This window comes from Taeniopygia guttata, chromosome 9, assembly GCF_048771995.1.
Source record: "Taeniopygia guttata chromosome 9, bTaeGut7.mat, whole genome shotgun sequence".
NCBI classification, from domain to species: Eukaryota; Metazoa; Chordata; class Aves; order Passeriformes; family Estrildidae; genus Taeniopygia; species Taeniopygia guttata.
In genome coordinates, this window is record NC_133034.1 from 17,793,905 (window position 1) to 17,811,385 (window position 17,481).

The 17,481-nt window shown below is 54.8% G+C and overlaps 1 long non-coding RNA gene across 1 annotated transcript; it reads right to left on the bottom strand.

Annotated features, from left to right (window-relative positions):
* Positions 1–928: 928 nt before the first annotated feature.
* On the bottom strand, positions 929–10,084 carry LOC115496408 (uncharacterized). Its single transcript, XR_012057392.1, has 2 exons — positions 9,433–10,084; positions 929–4,981 (listed from the first exon to the last, which is right to left on the bottom strand). It is a non-coding gene; the product is annotated as an uncharacterized lncRNA (long non-coding RNA).
* Between the last annotated feature and the right edge of the window lie 7,397 nt (positions 10,085–17,481).

Below are 17,481 nucleotides of genomic sequence, written 5' to 3' on the forward strand. Positions count from 1 at the left end.
CAATGCCACGATGCTGTTGACCTGGGGACACATGTGTGCTCTGTTTGCTGGGTGCTGCACTGTGGAAAAGGGCAGAGAAGCCAAGACAGGTTCTGAGGAACTAAGAGCAGCTCAGCACCGATGATTCCCCAGAGGACGGGGGTAACTGAGAGGAGCTGTGCTGTAGTGGCGTTGCTTGCCCTGCTCTGTAATTTCTTCCCCTGGAGAGAGCTGTCCCTAGGAAGGGAGGATGGAGGAGATGATGTGTTGGGATGGCAGACCCACTGCCACATGCACTGTGACACCCAGCCTGCTCCTTCACCTCTTACATCTGACCTCCCAGTGAAGGAAGGCAGATGTTTTGCAGACACGGTGCCCACTGTGCAGCACACCCAAGTTCACCCAGGCACTGGTGTCAGGGCCCAAATTTCAACCAGTGCAGGTCCCACCCTCCCTGCTGCAGCATCCCTCCTGCCCGCTGCACTACTGGCTGGGCTTGTCCTGTGGAGCCTCCTTCCTTCCTTCCAGAGGCCAACTGGACCACTGCGGTGGGAGATATGGGACCTGGAAACCCGAGAGTAGGCGCAGCTGCCTCTGACTGCTCCGCGTCCGGGGCACTGGGCCGTGTTTGCTTTGGCCTGTGCTGCCCCAGCAGCTGCTCAGATGTGCTGGTGATAACACGATTAGCAGTAAATTGGTTAATGCTTTCCCAGCCAGAGGATGAACAGGCTGCAGAGGCCACCTCCCTGCCACGACCACCACAGTCCTCTCAGACCCAGAGGTGCTGGGTGCTCCTGAGGACAATGCTGCCAAATTGGTCCCCCTCACCTGGGAACTGGGGAGGGCCTGGGGAGCAAGAATCCTGCCCCAGCAATGATACGGTTCAGTGCCTGCACTTCCAGCTGATTTAAAGCAATGTCCAAGTTTATAGAGAATTAGTGAGACTAAGGAACATTATTTTTCTTTATTAGGTTAAAGGGTAAGCAAATACAATCAATCTTGTCATGTATCACAAGATGTCAGCAACTTCCCACCTCAGCCAGAAAATTACCGGCTCCTCAGTGGATTGTGGAATTACATTCATAACCGCAGAAAACAAATATATACATGTATATTTTAATGGAAACACTGAAGGTTGCTACCTCACATCATCATCACAAATAGGTTACTGCTGAGCTAATTTAATCAACAACAAAATCCAGGCTGCAGAGGAACCTCCACTTGGAGGAAGATGCAGCCCACGTAGGGAGATTAAGGTATTGGTGAAAGGATCTGCATGGGATGGAGTGGGCAAACATGACCCCAAGCCCCAGGCTGGGCTGGTGCCCACAGGGACCTGCTGCTCCAGCCCCCAGCCCCGACCCAGATGAGTGCAAACACAGTGCTGCGTTCTGCCCTGTGCTTTAATAATGCTCTACCCCATGTTTTAGCCATGGGAACATTTTGCAATGGTTGTGTTTTGGCTCAGTTTGACTTCTTAATTTAACAGCTTCCTAATTCAATTGCACTCATCCCCATCCTTCCCTCACTGTTCCTGGTTCAGGTAACCTTGCTGAACTCCTCTTGGAGATTAACCAGAGGGAGGGAGCCCATTAGCTGGTCCGAGCTTCAGAGCTTCTAATCAAAGCTAATGAATTAACCAAGAGGGTGTTGATTTCCAATCTGAGCATTCAGGAGGAGGAACAATATCTGTCCTCCCCTCTGTCCCATCTCCTACATGCCACTGCAGTCCCCTGCTCTGACAGTGCAGGATGCTGCTCTCTCCTCTTTCTCCATCCACAGTCCCACCTGGCCTGAGGCCAGCCAGGGACGAGGTAAGAGGAAAGCCCTTTTGAGCTGGGAAGACACAAATAATCATTGTAATGATAACTGGTAGGGCTCTGAGCTGCCTGCCAAGATCACGAGCTGCTCAGACAGCCCGAAGAGCAGCGAGGCTGGAAATCATCTGGCAAGCACAGGGCTGTCCTCAGCGGTGGCGGGGCAGAGGGCAGGGGATGTGGAGAGGCGAGGAGGAGCGAGGGGCCGGAGCCTTTCCTGCCTGGCAGGATGAGGGATGCGGCCCAGCAGGGCCAGTCTCACCCTCGCGGGCGCTGTGCCATGGAGGAAGCTGTGTGTGCTGGCCAGCGTGGCCAGGGGCTGCTCCTGCCCCGTGTGTGACCCGCGTCTACCCTGCTGTCCCCACGCAAGGGCGGCCGGGGGACAGCTTCTCCAGTGCCAGAGTGACTGTGCTGCTAAACACAAAGTGGTGCCCTCCTCACTCTGCGAAGGACAGCACTGAAACATCCCCTTTTGCAGCTCCAGGTCCCCAACTCCAGTGTGTCCACATGTCATTCCAAAGCAAAAATATTTGGTGGCACTCAGCAAGGTCCCCCAGCCTGGAGGCAGTAGGAGGAGAGGGGTGGCCCAGGCAAGTGCAGTTGTTCTCTTGGTGGGAGGGGATGTGGCAGCGTCTCTCACTCCAGAGCAGCGCGCTCTCCAAGATCTGATGTGCAGGGTAGGTGATGATGGCAATGCTGTCCCCTGTCACAGTGCCATGGTGCCTTGCTCCTGAGATGCTCGTGGGCAGGTAGTCTTGGATGTGTATCATTCTTGGAGATGATCCACACACAAAGCTGGTAAGGCCCTCAAGTCACTGTCTGTCCCTCTCCTACCCAGCTGCCCACAGAGCCACGCTCTGAGGTCTCTGTCATCTCTGTCACCCAGCAGGAAGACACCAGGTTTCCCCAGCATTTTTTCTCCAAACCTGCCAAGGGATCCCAGCCATCCACCCCAAGGATAACACAGACACCCTGAGTCTTGTCTGGCAGAGTCACCACTGCACTCCAGATCCTGATGAGTGCCCAGCCTGTGGTGACAGGGACCATAAAACACTTGCACGAGCAGACACATGGCAGTGCTACAGGCTGGCTGGCTGCCTCCTTTGGAGTGTCCCCAATTCAGAAGCACCCAGGGTTACCCAGGTTGCTCAAGGCTCCTCTGGAAGCTTTGCTTCAGCTCCTGTGCATTGCAGGGAAGATGTGGCAGCTCAGAGCTGCAGAACTACTGAGGTTGCACCACTTGTTGCTTGCCCAGCTGATGTTGGCTGACAGCTGCCATGCACACACTGATACTCAACAGAACTGGCAGCAGGATGCTGTCTGTTCCTGCCTGGAGTTTGCCTGCACCACCTGCTGCCCACTGAACAATGATGGTTCAGCGTGCAGAGCTCAGGTGCAGGTGAGCAAGCCAGTGGCATGGGGCACAGCCGTGCTGACCAGCGTGCCTGGGGAAGCTGAAACACGTGCAGGCACAAACACACAAAGTGCAGCCCCCTGCACCTGGTGGCACATGCAGACCCCCAGCCTCGAGCTGGTCTCCTCCACCTGAGCCCGGGACTTTCAGATTAACCCAAATATTTTTAAAAAGGGTTTTCCATCAGGACATGGGCAGAAGGACCACGGTGAGCTGGCTGCCCTGGCGCTGCAGGCGCCCTGCATCCACAGCCACGGCGTGCTGCCGCTGTGCAGCCCCAGCCTGCCCTCATTTATCTCCCCTCCAAATTGTGAATGAACGAACTTTCTCCCAGAATAAATAACCATCACTCAAAAGTTATTTTAGGGCTGGTCTCGGTCGCTGGAGTTTCCGCGCCTGCCGAGGCCCATCACATTGTTTTCTGCTGCTTTCCTTGGCACGGCCCCAGTCCAGGGTTCAGAAGTTATTACTATAAAAGTCAAATTGCTTTGAGGGGGGGGGAGGCTGGGGGAGGCAGGGTCGGTGGAGGGAGAGGGGATGGGATTCCTGGAAAGTCTCCAGCCAGGGATAATTGGAGCTGTGCGGGGTTGGACCAGTCCCCGCCGTGCTCGGGGGAGCGTTTCACCTGGCCTGTGGCCAGCGGAGCCAAGGCAAGGAGGAGGAGGAGGGCTGGGTTATTGCAGCACAGCCCCCCCTGAAATACGGTGCTGCTGGGGCTTGGTGTGCTGGGGGGGATTCCTGAGGGCCTCCAGGCTCATTCCTTGCTATCTCCTGGAGAGCCCTTGCCCATCCTCCTCCCTGCGGCCCCTTGAACCTGCACTCGCCCCACTTCCATTTATGCTGGTTATTTCCCCATCTACAACACTAATTACTTTCCTGCCTTTGCACTGAGGATTGCCTTAAGCCCTGAAATATTAATGTTTAATTTCCCTTCTAAAACTTCCTTTTTCAGTGTTTGCCACTACAACTTGGTAAATTTTGGCCATCCATAAAAGTAAATGTTCTGCCCCTTCACACCAGGCACTGCACCAATAGCAGTAAAGCTGGTGACAAGATAGCAATTCCCATCCTGAGTGAAGCAGCATCTCCCTCAATCCTTTGTGCTCTTTTCCCACACCATCTGTAGTCAAGGGTTGCCCTGAACCTTCCCTAGCACAACAGGAGCAGCTCATGGATGTGGGATCTCAGCAGGGATGTCCTATCCCAGGGTGTCCTTGTGGGATTGTGCCTTGGCTGCTGTGTCCCAAATACTTTGATCTAAACTTGATGCTTTTTTTTCTTTTTTAAAATTATTTCTGTGAATGGTCATGCTGGTGTGTCCATGCAACCTCATTAGGATTCAGTTTGCTCTCTCTCCTTTCCTCCAGGCAGCCTCATTTTTATTATTCCCATTATTTAAAGCTGACCTTACAGCGATGACCAGCATCCTCCTGGCAGATAGGGCCGTGTCTGTGCTGGCCCTTCCAACCTGCACCCCAGAGACCTGCCCCGGGGTACCCCTCACCCTGAAGCTGGCACCCCAAATCCAGCTCGCTGCACAGTGCTGGGGAAGCAGTGCAAACACCCTGCAGCCAGGATTCCCAGGCTGGGAGAGGCAGGAGCAGCCAGGAGAAAGGACATGGCTCAGCTTTGATACGTGCAGCTCGTACGCCTGGAGCAAAATCATCAGACATGGGTATCCACTCAGCGAGGTGACTGCTGGGCTGCAAGGCTTCGAGGGACAGGGAGCAGGCACAGCATGTGACAGCAGAAGACGTGACCTGTGGAGGCACTTCAGAGAGGACATCTTCATGGAACCACTGACGGGAAGAGCCCAGCATCATTGTCATCCCACTGGCACTCCAGCTCAGCTCAGCCACCCTGGCATGGCACAGGGCACATCCCCAAACCCTTCCCTGCCCCATCTCCTGCCAGGGTGATGAAATATTGCACTACCTGTGATGCTCAGAGTGAGCAAATATAAAAGCATTAACTAAGTATAAAGAAGAAAAATGTGAGGAAAGAGAGGAGAGTAAGCAGGGTGAATCTCAGCTCCATGGCAGCTGGGAGACAGGCAGGGCACTCTGCTCCATGCACCTGGGACCTCACTGCCCGAGGACATGTGGAAAACCCCTGTCCCAGGGCTGCAGAGTTGCCATTCCACACCTACCATGACCCAGCACAACCCCCCAGGCCCAGCTGGTGGGGCAAGTCTCTGCTTCTTGCAGATAAAAGCCAGCAGAAATTATCCCTGGGGCACATCCAGGTGGGCTGATGGGTGAGGTGGGCTCCTGGCTCCTCTGTACACTTTTTCCACTTAACCTTTTCATTTATAGTCATAGAATGGTTTGTGTTGGACCTTTAAATGCCATCTAGTCCAACCCCCTTGCCATGGGCAGGGGGATCTTCAGCCAGTTCAGGTAGTCAGAGCCCCATCCAGCCAGGCCTTCCAGGGGTGGGGCATTCACCACCTCTCTGGGCAGCTTGTGCCAGTGTTTTACCATTCCCAATGTAAAAACTCACTCCTTATACTTAATCTAAATTGACCCTCTTTCAGCCTAAACCCACTGCCCCTTGTTCTGTCCCTTTTAACCCCCTGCTGTGGACCCCTGCCACGCCACCGCCCCTCTCCTGCAACCGCTGCTCACCAGGCATAGCTGGTTCCTTCTCTATCCCTCCCCTAATGCATCTGACAGCTGCTCCCTGCACTGGGCCAGGTTTCAGTTTCCCCACGCTGAGGTTTTCTTGCACAGTCTGTTGCAAAGCAAGAGCCAGGGCTGTCTCAGCCGGGTGGCAGCGATGCTCCCGGCCACGGCCCAGCTGCCAGGTGGGTCACCCTGCCGGCCCCTCGTGGGCACTCACCAGCACACGGGGGACAGGAAGGAAAGAGCAGAGCTGTAGGAATCCGATTATGAACTCAGCAATATCACGTGCGGAAGAGCCTGTGGGGAAGGGGCTTCCAGGGCTATTTTCGCCCAACGAAAGTTGCAATTAATTTGCGGAGGAAGTCGCTCGGCATTAAGAAACCCTCCAGGCAGAGTCCGGACCCAGGGACACACATCCCATTATTTTCTCGTTTAAAAACCATCTTGGTGGTGAAGGGGGCTGCTCCCCCCAGGCTGGCGCTAACAGGGAGCCAGGGGGGAGCTGGGGAAGGGGGGAGCTGGCTCTGGAGGGGCAGGCGTGTTTGGAGAGGGAGAGGGAGCTTAAATTAACCTTGGAAAGCATTCAAATTAGACTGTGTAATAAGAGACCCACTTCTCTGGGTAAATTTGTTAGGATTAGGGCTCACTGAGCTGTTGAGGAGAATTCAGCATGGCTCAGAGCCAGGACGAAATGAAGCTCCTGGCTTGGTCGGCTGCGGGGAAGTCCAGGCTAATGGGCTTTGGTTCAAACTTTGATAGGAAAAAAATCCAGGAACAAAGGCACTAATTCTTCCAAAAGCCCCAAAATCTCAGTTTATACATTTCTGTTTATGTTCATTCATAATAGATATACACAGCTGTTCTTATCATTCATATTCAAATTCCATATGCATCCTTAGCAGTTAGTACTCCTGCCACAAAAGGAAAAAAAAAAAGTCATGTGGAAGATTAAAGAAAACTGAAAAACAACCTGTCTTGGGGTGTGAATTTTCCCAGCATCTGTGTCTGAGATCAGGTCCCTGCACTGGGGTCCAACCTTGGGACAGAGGGGGAACCCACTACCAGCATGGGTTGGACATTTTAGGGACTTATTTGAGTCACCTGCCACAGACCACCCATCTGCTGAGCTTTCTCTGCCCTGGGCAGTGAGGTGGCTGGCTGGGGTTCACCCTGTGCCACCAGTCCTGGCACCCACCAGCATGCCCATGGCTCCCCAGTGATATTCTGTAACTGGAGAGGAGGGGATGAGCCTGACCTGCTCCCCATGGGGGGCATTGTGCTTACACTGCCCTGGGTGGACAGAAGGGAACTTTTCCAAATTCCATGGTTATAAGCTAAAAAAACCCTAAACAGACCAAAACTAAACCTGTGATTTTATGTTATTTGGTCTTCTCTTCTAAAAAATTTTCTCTCACATTCCAGAGGATCGCTCCTTGCTTCCTTTAAAAATTATCCCTGGAGTAAGGAACAAAAGAAAAAAAAAATGCATTTAAATCTGGATATCTCACAGAATATTTGCATCTTAAACCTTATTTTTTGATCCCTGGAATTTGCTCTTACAGACAAATCTAGTGCTGTTGAGTAAAGCTCATTAGAAAGAACTATCTGCTAGAACGAGCAGCAGGGACATAGATAGCGCCGATACTTGAAGTGTTGTCACTAGGTTTCAGAGTTAATCCCGCTGAGAAGTTCCCCTCTCAACTCGGAGCTGTTGTTCTGCACATCCGTGACACTGCTATTGATTCTTAGGATTATTAGGGACGCCTGAGACTCCATCCCTGTGCAGCGGATGTAACCTGTGGTACCTCTGCGCGGACGGCAGGAGCAGCAGCAGTGGCACCAGGCGGCTGCCCCAGCCCCTGACCCTCATCCTCCTCCTCCTCCTCCTCCTCCTCACCTCTGCTCAGCGCCCAGGTGCGATGCAGGCTCTGGCAGGGCAGGGATGTGGCCTGAGCCGTCCCGGGCAGCTGGAACCCGTGTTCCAGAGGCAGGAGGGGGTGACACGCCCTGTGGAGCAGTGTGCTGCTGCTGGATTTACATTCCAGCGTAAATTTGCTTCTCCTCTGCTCTGTCCTGTCCCGGTCTCCTCCCGCTGCGCCTTTCCCCGCAGCCCCTCCGTCTGGTTGAAATAAAAGATCCTCTAATGGGGAGCTCATGTCTTCCGGCCACAGCAGAAGGGGAGCGGCAGCCTGGGGACAGGGGACAACTGGAGCACACCCAGACAGGGGCCGTGTCCCCCGGGGCTGTGCCAGCGCGGGCTGCAGTGCCTGGGAGTGCACAGCTCCTACCAGCGCCTTCCCCGCGTCACCTTGACACCCAGGGCACAGGTTTCACATCTGTCCCCCACTCTGGCAGTGTTTGGGCTGCAGAAGGCCGGCCAGAGGAGTAGAAAGCAGGCTCACCCAGCCGTCTTTCATTTCATGAACAAACACACGAAGACCTGGAAGCAATAAATCCAGAGCCTGGACTGCAAAACCAAACACGGCTGCAGCTCCCCCTTGGAATGGGAAAGTGGGAGGAAGAGGACAGCCACAAAGCCAGCTGAGGAGCAGGGACGCCGTGTCCCATCCCGAAACCATCAGGATGTTTTAAAGGGGCTGCTTCAGGGTGCTCTGGCCAAAAAGGCATTCCCAAAAAGCTGTATGGGCTGGGTCTTTTGTGCTGTCAGTCACTGTGCCCCAGGGTTGCACGGGGCATTCCTGGAAGCAGCCTGGACTGACAGGTCCCAGGGTGAGCAGCTGTCCCTCACCCAGCTGGGAGCAACAGGAGCAGAGCCCAGGGGTGCAGGAGATGCACTGGGAGGACAGGCACCCTCTGGGTGCACAGCATCACCCACACCCCACTCCCGAGGTACCAGCTTGTGCAGCAGCCAGAGCCCCCTCAGGGGTCGTGGGTCACATGTGCCGTGCCAGTGGGTGCTGTCCTGGCTGCTGCCCCGATGTGGGGCTGTCCTGGGGGTGCTGCTGTGGGAAGGGGCTGCCCTGAGCTGCTCTGTGGGCAGGGCACCCACTCAGGCATTTCCCAGCTGGGTGCTTCCTGCCCATGGGTGCAGCGTAGCACCCGGTGGCCAGGATGCCTCCCACCTCACAGTGCTCCCTGCAAAAACAGCTGGGAGCCACCAGACCCTGCTGCTGGCAGGTGTCCCCTGTCCAGCTGCCTCACCCCTGCTGCCAAGTCCCCCACTGTCCCCCTCCCATCTTGCACCAGGAGCTGAGCATTTGGCCCTGCCAAGACCCTCGGGCTCACTGCCAGCTGCCCATGCAGAGGGAAGGGCAGGTGTGTGCCCAGGCTGTCAGCATTGCCCCCAAACCAACAGAGCTCACTTTAGGAATCCCTGACTCCCATGTAGCTGGGGACATTCCACCCTGGAGACTCGGGGAGTCTTGCTCCCATCGGGCTGGACACCCAGGGAGGAAGAGGAGAAGAGGATGGAGAAGTGACAGCACAACCAACGGGCAGTACAAGCCATTAGTGGGATCCCTGGCCAAGTCTGCACTTCCCCAAGGTCAACCTGGAGTAATCCCAGCTTTTCCCACATCCCTGCCAGGTATAAGGGCAGACTGTGTGCCCACCACTCCCTCCCCAGGACTGCACTCACCTGGCTCGATGATCTTTTCCAACCCAGATGATTCTAAGATTCTATTACTTCCCCTGGCAGCCAGGGAAGCTGCAGCAGCATCGGAGCTGCCTTCTCCTTCCAGCATTCAGGCAAACTGCTATTTGTAAAACAAAGGTGAAAACATCAAATCAAATGGATGAGTCAGAGGAGAAGTTCAAAAAACGGGGAGCGCGGGGAAGGGGAGCAGCAGGATCTCCATCTCCCCTCGCAGCTGCCAGCAGGCAGCCAAGCAGGCAGGGGCACAGGCAGCGCCTCGCCTGCTGGCAGCCCGGCACGGCGGGCACAGATCGCATCCAGCAGCAGCCGGGGATGCACCGAGCAAGCGCTTAGCGGGGAGAGGAGATGGCTCCGATAAGCCAACGTGTGAACTCCCAGGTTTAAATTAACTAATGACTTCAGATGCTGCCGATAGTCTGCAGGGGATGGGGAGGAGTGATTTATGGAGGAAGATTAAACAGACTAATTAGGCCAGCTTTACCACTTAGGAGTTACCCAGCCAGGCTGGGGGCTGTGCCAAGGAGGACCCACTGTGCCCCAGCATTTGAGAAAGGATGGGGAACACCCCAACCTCCCCTCAGCCATCACCCTCCCCCCGCCATGTCCCTGCTGCCACAGGTGCTCTGGCAGCCTCCTGACCCAGGAGCATCCCTGCATGCGTGCTGGAGATCCCACCATGCCCCCCAGCACTCGCCCACAGCTGCCCACTCTCAGGTGCAGACATGGGAGACTTGTGGACTCTCTTCTGCTGCATGAGCTGAATCTCCCCAGTGCTTCCCAGCCACAACAGAGGGTCCAGGGTCTGCTTGACCCCCACTGCTGTATGGCCACAGGACCAGGCACTAACATGGACCAGGCACCACAGCTGCCAGGTCTCTGGGGTGAAGTGCAAGGCCAACACAACTCAAACCAAGGTTTTCAAATCCCAATTACATACATACATGCCAAGAATCAGTGATTTCCAGTGGCTGGGCAAGCACTGAGCTCAGCCTTATGCTGCACCGACTCACTGCTCTCACGTATAAGGAGCTGCCGTGGTCTCAGCCAGGAGAGCTTTTTATCACGTTATGGGAAAGCACTTGGAGTTTCCTTTTCCAGGAGCCCTGGATATAATAAAAAGGCCTCCTCAGGCTTCAAAGCAGGAGGATTTTCATTGCTTCCTGGGCCAAGAACAAAGCATCATTGATCACAGCCAACAGTTGTTGTCTCTGTCCCTTGATGTGCATCAAGCATCCCGTTCTCAGGCTTGGAGGGCTCGGTTCACAGGGATGGAGACAGGTTCATCCACAGCCACTGCTCTGGACCAGGAACATTCTGAGACAGCTTTGCCCCCTGAAGCCATCCCACTTTCACCATGAACTGCCAGGGTGGCCATGGGCAAGGCATGAGGAGTGCTGGTGGCCTGACCCTGGGGCTGGCATCACTTCCCCATTGACCCACTCGGTACCTGTGAGACAACAGGGCGCTGCTGGAGTGCATAACGTGGTTTTCAGCAGGGATTGAATACATGACTGTGTAAATAACACAGAGGTACCATGAAAACAGCTGTTTCCATGTTAAAATGGAAATTTAACAGTGACAAGCAGGAGCTGCAGGGGATGCAGCATGGGCTTCCTCCAGGAACCCACACAAGTCGCAGCTTAGTTCTGGGGCACGAACTTCCCACCACGTCCAAAGCCCAGCCCTGGGGTGATTCTTGCCCAGAGCAGTTCAGGGAATTTCCTGCCCCTTGCCCTGGGGCACCCACAGAGAGCTGGAGCCCTGCTTTCAGCCTGCTGCCTCCAGCACTGTGACATGCCAGGGACAGACAGTTGGGAACATTTCCCAGATGCCTTTGGAGAAACAGGAGTTCCTTGTCGCTGCTATCGGCATGAAGCTCTTGGGCCCTTCCCCTGCCCACGCTGGGTCTGGGACGGGTTTCCTGGAGCTCTTTGTCATCAGTGCATGGGGACTGGCTGGGGAGGGCTCTGCCTGGCTTGCTGCCACCAGTCACATTGCTGGAAATGAGGTTTTGGGAGAAGAAATTTCTGATGTCCCCATGGCTCCTGTGTGCAATGCAAAGAGCCAGGCCAAGCAAGGCTGTGGTGGTCTCATGAGCCCCTGCCTGCTCCCCACATCCCCTGTTGCCAGCCCATGCTCTGTTTTAACCACCTCACCCTAATTCTCTTCATGTTTGTGCAGAGACAGGACAGTTCACGTGGGAAAAAAAATTTAAAAATCAGAGCAAAAAGCCTGGGCCCATGATGTCCCACAAACACTGCACCATTGTGGCTGCCTGTGAGCTGCTTCAGCTGTGCACAACATCACTGGCAAGAAATTACTCACTGCAAAATATTTTTGTTTCCCCAAACCATTAATGAATTATTTAGGCATCTCTAGCAGTTACATGGAGAATGATCAACTGCTGCTCGGTGTGGGCTGTCTCAGTGCCTGCCAGGGAGCAGCTTCTGGGGAAAGCAGCCCCATTGTTGTGATGCTCCATGTGCCTGAGCAGAGCCATGGCACTGCAGAGCTCTCTGCGGTGCTGCCAGCAGGGCAGAGAACATCATCTCTCCCTGCAAAGGCTACAACCAGGAGTAGGAGCTTTGTTCCAGAGCTGGAAGAGTGAAGTTCACCTGCTCCGCCTCCCCCAGCCTTTTCCTCCCTGCAACGTGCTCCAGGCACCTGCCCAGTGCCAAAACCGTGGAGAAACTCGGCACTGATTTGTAATGTGTGAAGGTAATCCAGCGCTGGAGCAAACGGCTGCACTGAGTCACAGCAAACCTTGGCTACCTGCTAATGAACATGGGCCTGGGATGTCTGAAAGCTGCAGAGAAAGCCCTGGCTGTGCAGACAGGAGAGCTCTGGCTGCTGCTGACTGCAGTCATGAAACTTCACGGGAGTGATGCCTATCCCTGACAAAACAGCCCCTGCCAGCACACACACACACACGTGCTCAAAGTGTCTCATCGATTCAGTGCAGCCTCCTGGAGCAAGGTATCACTTGAAACCCTGCACTAGCACTGCCAGGCACAAACTGGACTCTCCTGAACCTGGGCAAGCACCAGGCAAGGAGATATTCCCAACTACTCCAAGAAATACCTGTAATCCTGCAGATAAATGCACCCAGTGTGGAGAAGTGAGGGGATAAAAGCACTCTCTAAGAAAACTTCAGGAGGACAAAAGTCCTTTTGTAAAATCGCCTCTTCCTTGTTGGAAAGGCACAGGGTGAGGATGGACTGCTGCTGCTCTGAAGGTGAGCACTGCCTTGCCTGGTGCCTCGCTGCTGAAAGATGTGGGAGCTGATGGGAGAACCAGGGAGCTGGTGCTGCCTTGCAGCACAGGGAGGCTGTAGGGCTCTCTGCCCTCTAGCTAAGGTAGAAGGCTATGTTTTAAAGCCAAAATCACCAGGAAGGGATGGGAAACGCTGCTCCTGGCTGTCTCTTTTCTGTCAGTATAGTCAACAGGCTACTGATGTCATGGGAGACACTGGTCCTTAGGAACCACAAAGAAGCTCTCGGGGCTTTCAGCTCAACTGTAAAGCCTTTTCATCCCTTCCCTCTCTCACTCTCACACCCAGTTTACAACCTCCGCCACAAATTCATCTTTAGGCTCACCCTGGACAGACTGGAGGCTGCATGGGTGTCTGGGTGGGGGTCAGCCTCACCAGCCACCATGGATGCTGCCCAACAGCAGGGCCTGCATCCCTTCTGACAGCACCCAGCCTAACACTTTGCCTTCTCCCTTTTCTCCAGCTAAGCCCCCTGCATGGCCTCAATTACTGGCAAATTTTTCACAGACCATGGCTGCTTATGCCCTTCTCAGACCTGGGGACCATCACCTGCTGATGTCCAAATTCTCTTGCTCATGGTTTCACAGCTGTCTGACGTCTCAGCCATCCCCAGCCTAGTTCATGGCATCTCCAGCACTCCATGAGCTTGGCACAATCCTGGCCCAAGGTCCCCGGTCAGTATTTAATCTTCTGAATTACTTCCCCTGTGCTGAAGGATGGGGCAGAAAGAGCTGAGGTGTGCAGGTGAGGATGGATCTGGAATCTGTGCAAGCCTGAGTCTGAGTATCAGTGCCTGGGTGCTCAGACTGCAATTTGCAGAGGAGAGTCCCCTCTCCAGGGAAATCACTCAGCCCACTTTGGCTGCTTCTGGATTTGTCAGAGCACCTCACCTGGGCTCGATGGTTTGGGCAGTTAGACCTTTTCCATACCCCACAACTCCCCTGGCACTGGTTCCTCTGGTGTCTCAGCACTGAAAGCTGAGACCTGGAGGGAGGGACCCCCTGTAAATGAGAGGGAGTTTGCAGACATCACCGCAGCCCCAGCTTCCCCTCCCTCATCCCCAGCCCCACTGCGTCCTGGGGCTCTCGCCCGCAGCGGGGCCCCAGACCAGAGAAACACACGCTTTTTGTCAAGGCTGGTCTCCTCATCTTTATTTCCCTTTGCCGTGGGAGCAATTTCCCCTTCCCACACAGGCAGAGACGGCCGTGGCCGTATCAAACGTGGCCGTGGGGATGGGGCCAGCCCTACCCCTGGCAGAGCCAGGCAGGGCCGTATCTCATCCGCTGGCATGCAGCACGCAGCGCCTGCAGGAAACATATGTCACTGCTTAAACAGATCGTGAAAGCTTCAATCACTTCCTTATGGCGGAGCCGGGCTGCGTTCATACCGACACCAGCATCTCCTGCGCTCTCTCCTGTGGGCGAGAGCAGCCCCCGGCCCCGGGGGTGCTCCCCTGCCTCGGTGCTCCCCTGTCCCCACGGACAGCTCCACAGGGAGCTGTGAAACCCCAGCCGGAACAGCAAACCGCCTCTTGTCAGCACCTTGTTACCTCCCTAAGATGCTCTCCTCTGCCTGCAAACCTGCCCTGCAGGAAACTCAGGGGTGGAGCCCTCCCCAAATTCACAGTCCACCCCCAGGTTCACTCCAGAGTACTTGCTGGGTGCACAGCTGCTGTGTTTGGGGCACCTTGCTCTTGCTGGCAGCGCATGGCCAGAGCCCAGAGCAGTCTCACTGGTCCCCAACCCCTCACTGACCCTTGGGGCAGCCTTGGAGGAACTCAGTGCATTTAATGGGCATCAGCTGTGCACGGAGTATGGGATCCCCCAACACTGCTTCGTACAAAGCTTTCCTGGGATGTCTCTTGGAGCAATGTCCTTTGGAGGGATGTCAATCACTCACTCTCCTGCTCCACTGATGGGATTCTGAAAGCTCCCAGTGTCAGCAAATCAGATGGCCAAGCTGGCCCCCAGGCCCCATCCCTGTGTCAGGGTCCAGGGCTGCCCAGCAGGTCCCTCCTCCCGCAGCCGTGGGTGGGTGTCGCTGAGACGATGCATCATCACAGCGTCTCTACCCTTACGCTCAGTTTTCTCCCGTGGGCTGGAAGTTGCTTTTTTTGGAAGAGATGCAGGCAGGAAATCTCACGTGGGCTTTGGTGATGAGACTGGCGGCTGCAGTCATCCGAGCCTGGCAGAAGATGTTGGCAGCCAGGCCAGCCTGGCCATGGGTGGTGTTGTGATGGCAGGCTACCTGCCAAAGAGCTTCCCCAGATTCTCTGCTGCCACCCTACCTTGCCCAGAGGTTCCCCTGTCTCCCCCCATCTCCCTGCAGTCTCCAGCCACCTCCGCAACACCTCTTGCCTAGATGGAGGGGAACACTTGACAATAAGATCTTCCTTATGTGCCTGCAACAACAGCCAAAATCCTTGGCCTTTCCTGGGATTGCATTTCAGTCAAATCCCCACACCCTCATGAAAGGAAAGAACAAGACAAGAGTGTTATTTCTACAAACACAAACACCCACAGAGCTCCTCTCCTGCTGGAGACGAGGGCACACAGGCTGGTGCCATGTCTGTGCAGCTCCCACCTCCCCAGGCTCTGCTCACCAAGACTTCACCTGAAACAGCCAGCTTGCTTAGGACAGTCCTCCTGCCTCCCTGCTTGGAAGCAGCACCATTCCTGGAGCCTTGCCCGCTGATCAGATCCAGCTCCCTGCCACGGGACCACGTTTGCTTACCCACATCACCTTCTTGCTTGTGAAGGACAAGAACCAAATCCCAGCTCGATCTCACCCGTGTGATCCTCCCGGGTGCCTCTGCTGCAGGACCACGCGCTGTGTTAGCAGCCCTGGTTCTGTCAGTATTGGCAAATCCAATCCCAGCCAGAGCGGTGCCTCCCGCTCATTAAGGAAGGGAGTAGTACCTGACAGAGCCCTCCCTACCCACCCCTGCAAGCCACCCTTGGGATGCTGTCCTCACCCAACCGCTGTGCGACACATGTGGCAGCAAACCCGTCCCCTGTGCGGCCGCAGTCTTGCCTGAGAGACTGGAGCCACCACGGCTCTGCCAGATTCTGTGCCTGCCCCAGGCAAGAGGTGGGGTGGCTGCAGCCCTGCTTCCCTGCTGCACACCCATCCCCTGCCCAGCAATCCTCAGGGTCCGGTTTGCCTCCCACCCACACCTGCTGCTTTCATGGGGCAGCAGGAGGGAACAGCCACCTTCCCTGCAGGAAAGAGCTGGTGGAGGATTGTTCAAAGGCACAAGACAGTTCACTTGGCCAGTTCCTGCCATGCTGATTGATGTTCCTGAGTAACGTAACTTCAGTCCAGTTCATCTGCTCCCTTTTATTTCCAGCACCTGGGAGCCATCTCCCTGCCACAGCAATTCTTGTGTATCAGTATCAAGTGCTTGGCTACACAGCTAATTTATACAAATTAAACCAATTTTAAGGGGAAGAGGAGGTACAGATTCACTCCCCATAAACATTTTGCTATGTGGTCTACAACCTGCTCAAACCACATAGCTCTTCATGGTTGTAAACAACTCCCAGTTGCTGGTTCCCAGCCTGTGTCTCCAAAAACATTTTTGGGCCGGACCCTCCATCCCTCCCCATCTGCCCACAGCTCCAGTCCCTGGAATTTACCAACACTTAAAAATATTTTACACATCCTTGTAAAATCACACACATTTAAAGCCAGTTAAGGCCTGAATTATGTTTTAAGATGTTGTCCAATTTGTAAGCATCATAAAAACCTGAAATAAGTTATCGCAGAAATAACCACAGGGAAAAATTACTGTCCCAACTCGCAGCTGGGGAGGCCGTGACCTGGAGCAGGAGCAAGCAGCTCTTGCTGTGGCTAATGCAGCCAGTGAGTGGGAGAGCTGCCTGCACTTTCTGGGGATCTGTTTTAACCATCAGGTTTGCCATAACCCTGGGCAGCTTTAGGGCAGTCATTACACAGCTCATCTTCTTCTACAAGAGCTTCATTTTAATCTGGGCACAAATTTGTTAACAGCATGGGAGAGCCCAGTCACACTTCACCAGAGAGCCCCATGGGTGCTTGAGGGAGGGAGGGATGGGGAGTTCAGAGAGGTGGGTGTCAGGACAATCCACTGATCCCGACCTGTTTGGAAGCGTGGAAGGAAGCACAACCTCACTGAAAGTATTTTTTCCCCAGAAATATTACCCAGTGAGTCATACAGGAGGCAATTATGCCCATGCAAAAAACTTTCCTGCCAAACCATACCAAGGTTCAGTCTCATGTTTTGTGTTTGATCAACCTGGTAGGGGCTGGTGAAGGAGGCTGCAGACCCTCAGCAGCACTTAGCACCAGCAGGTGCACAAAATGGCTTCTGCCTCCCAAGTCTCCAGTTCATCTCTGCAAGGGACTGTTTCCCTCTGCTACATGACCATTTTCTCCATCTTGCTTCCTTTCCGGTCATCATCCTGCTACATCTTGATTTTCCTCTGAAATCCTCTTGGTTTTGTTACCAATTTCCAGAGAGGGAAAGCCACCACAGAGTAGGACGCACCAGCATTCCGCAGCACAGGAAGGCCTCACTGGGTTCCCAGTCACCCTGAGGGTCTCCAGTGACACATCTGGGCCACTGGCTTCCCACCACCTCCACGCTGGCTTTGAACATTATGGATGTGCACAAATGGTGGGCCACGAAATTCAAGTGCCCAGAGAATTACAAGGAGCAGGACCCGTGCCCGAGAGCTGCTCCCCTGCGCGGCGGGAGCAGCCGGGCGCCTTCCCCGTGT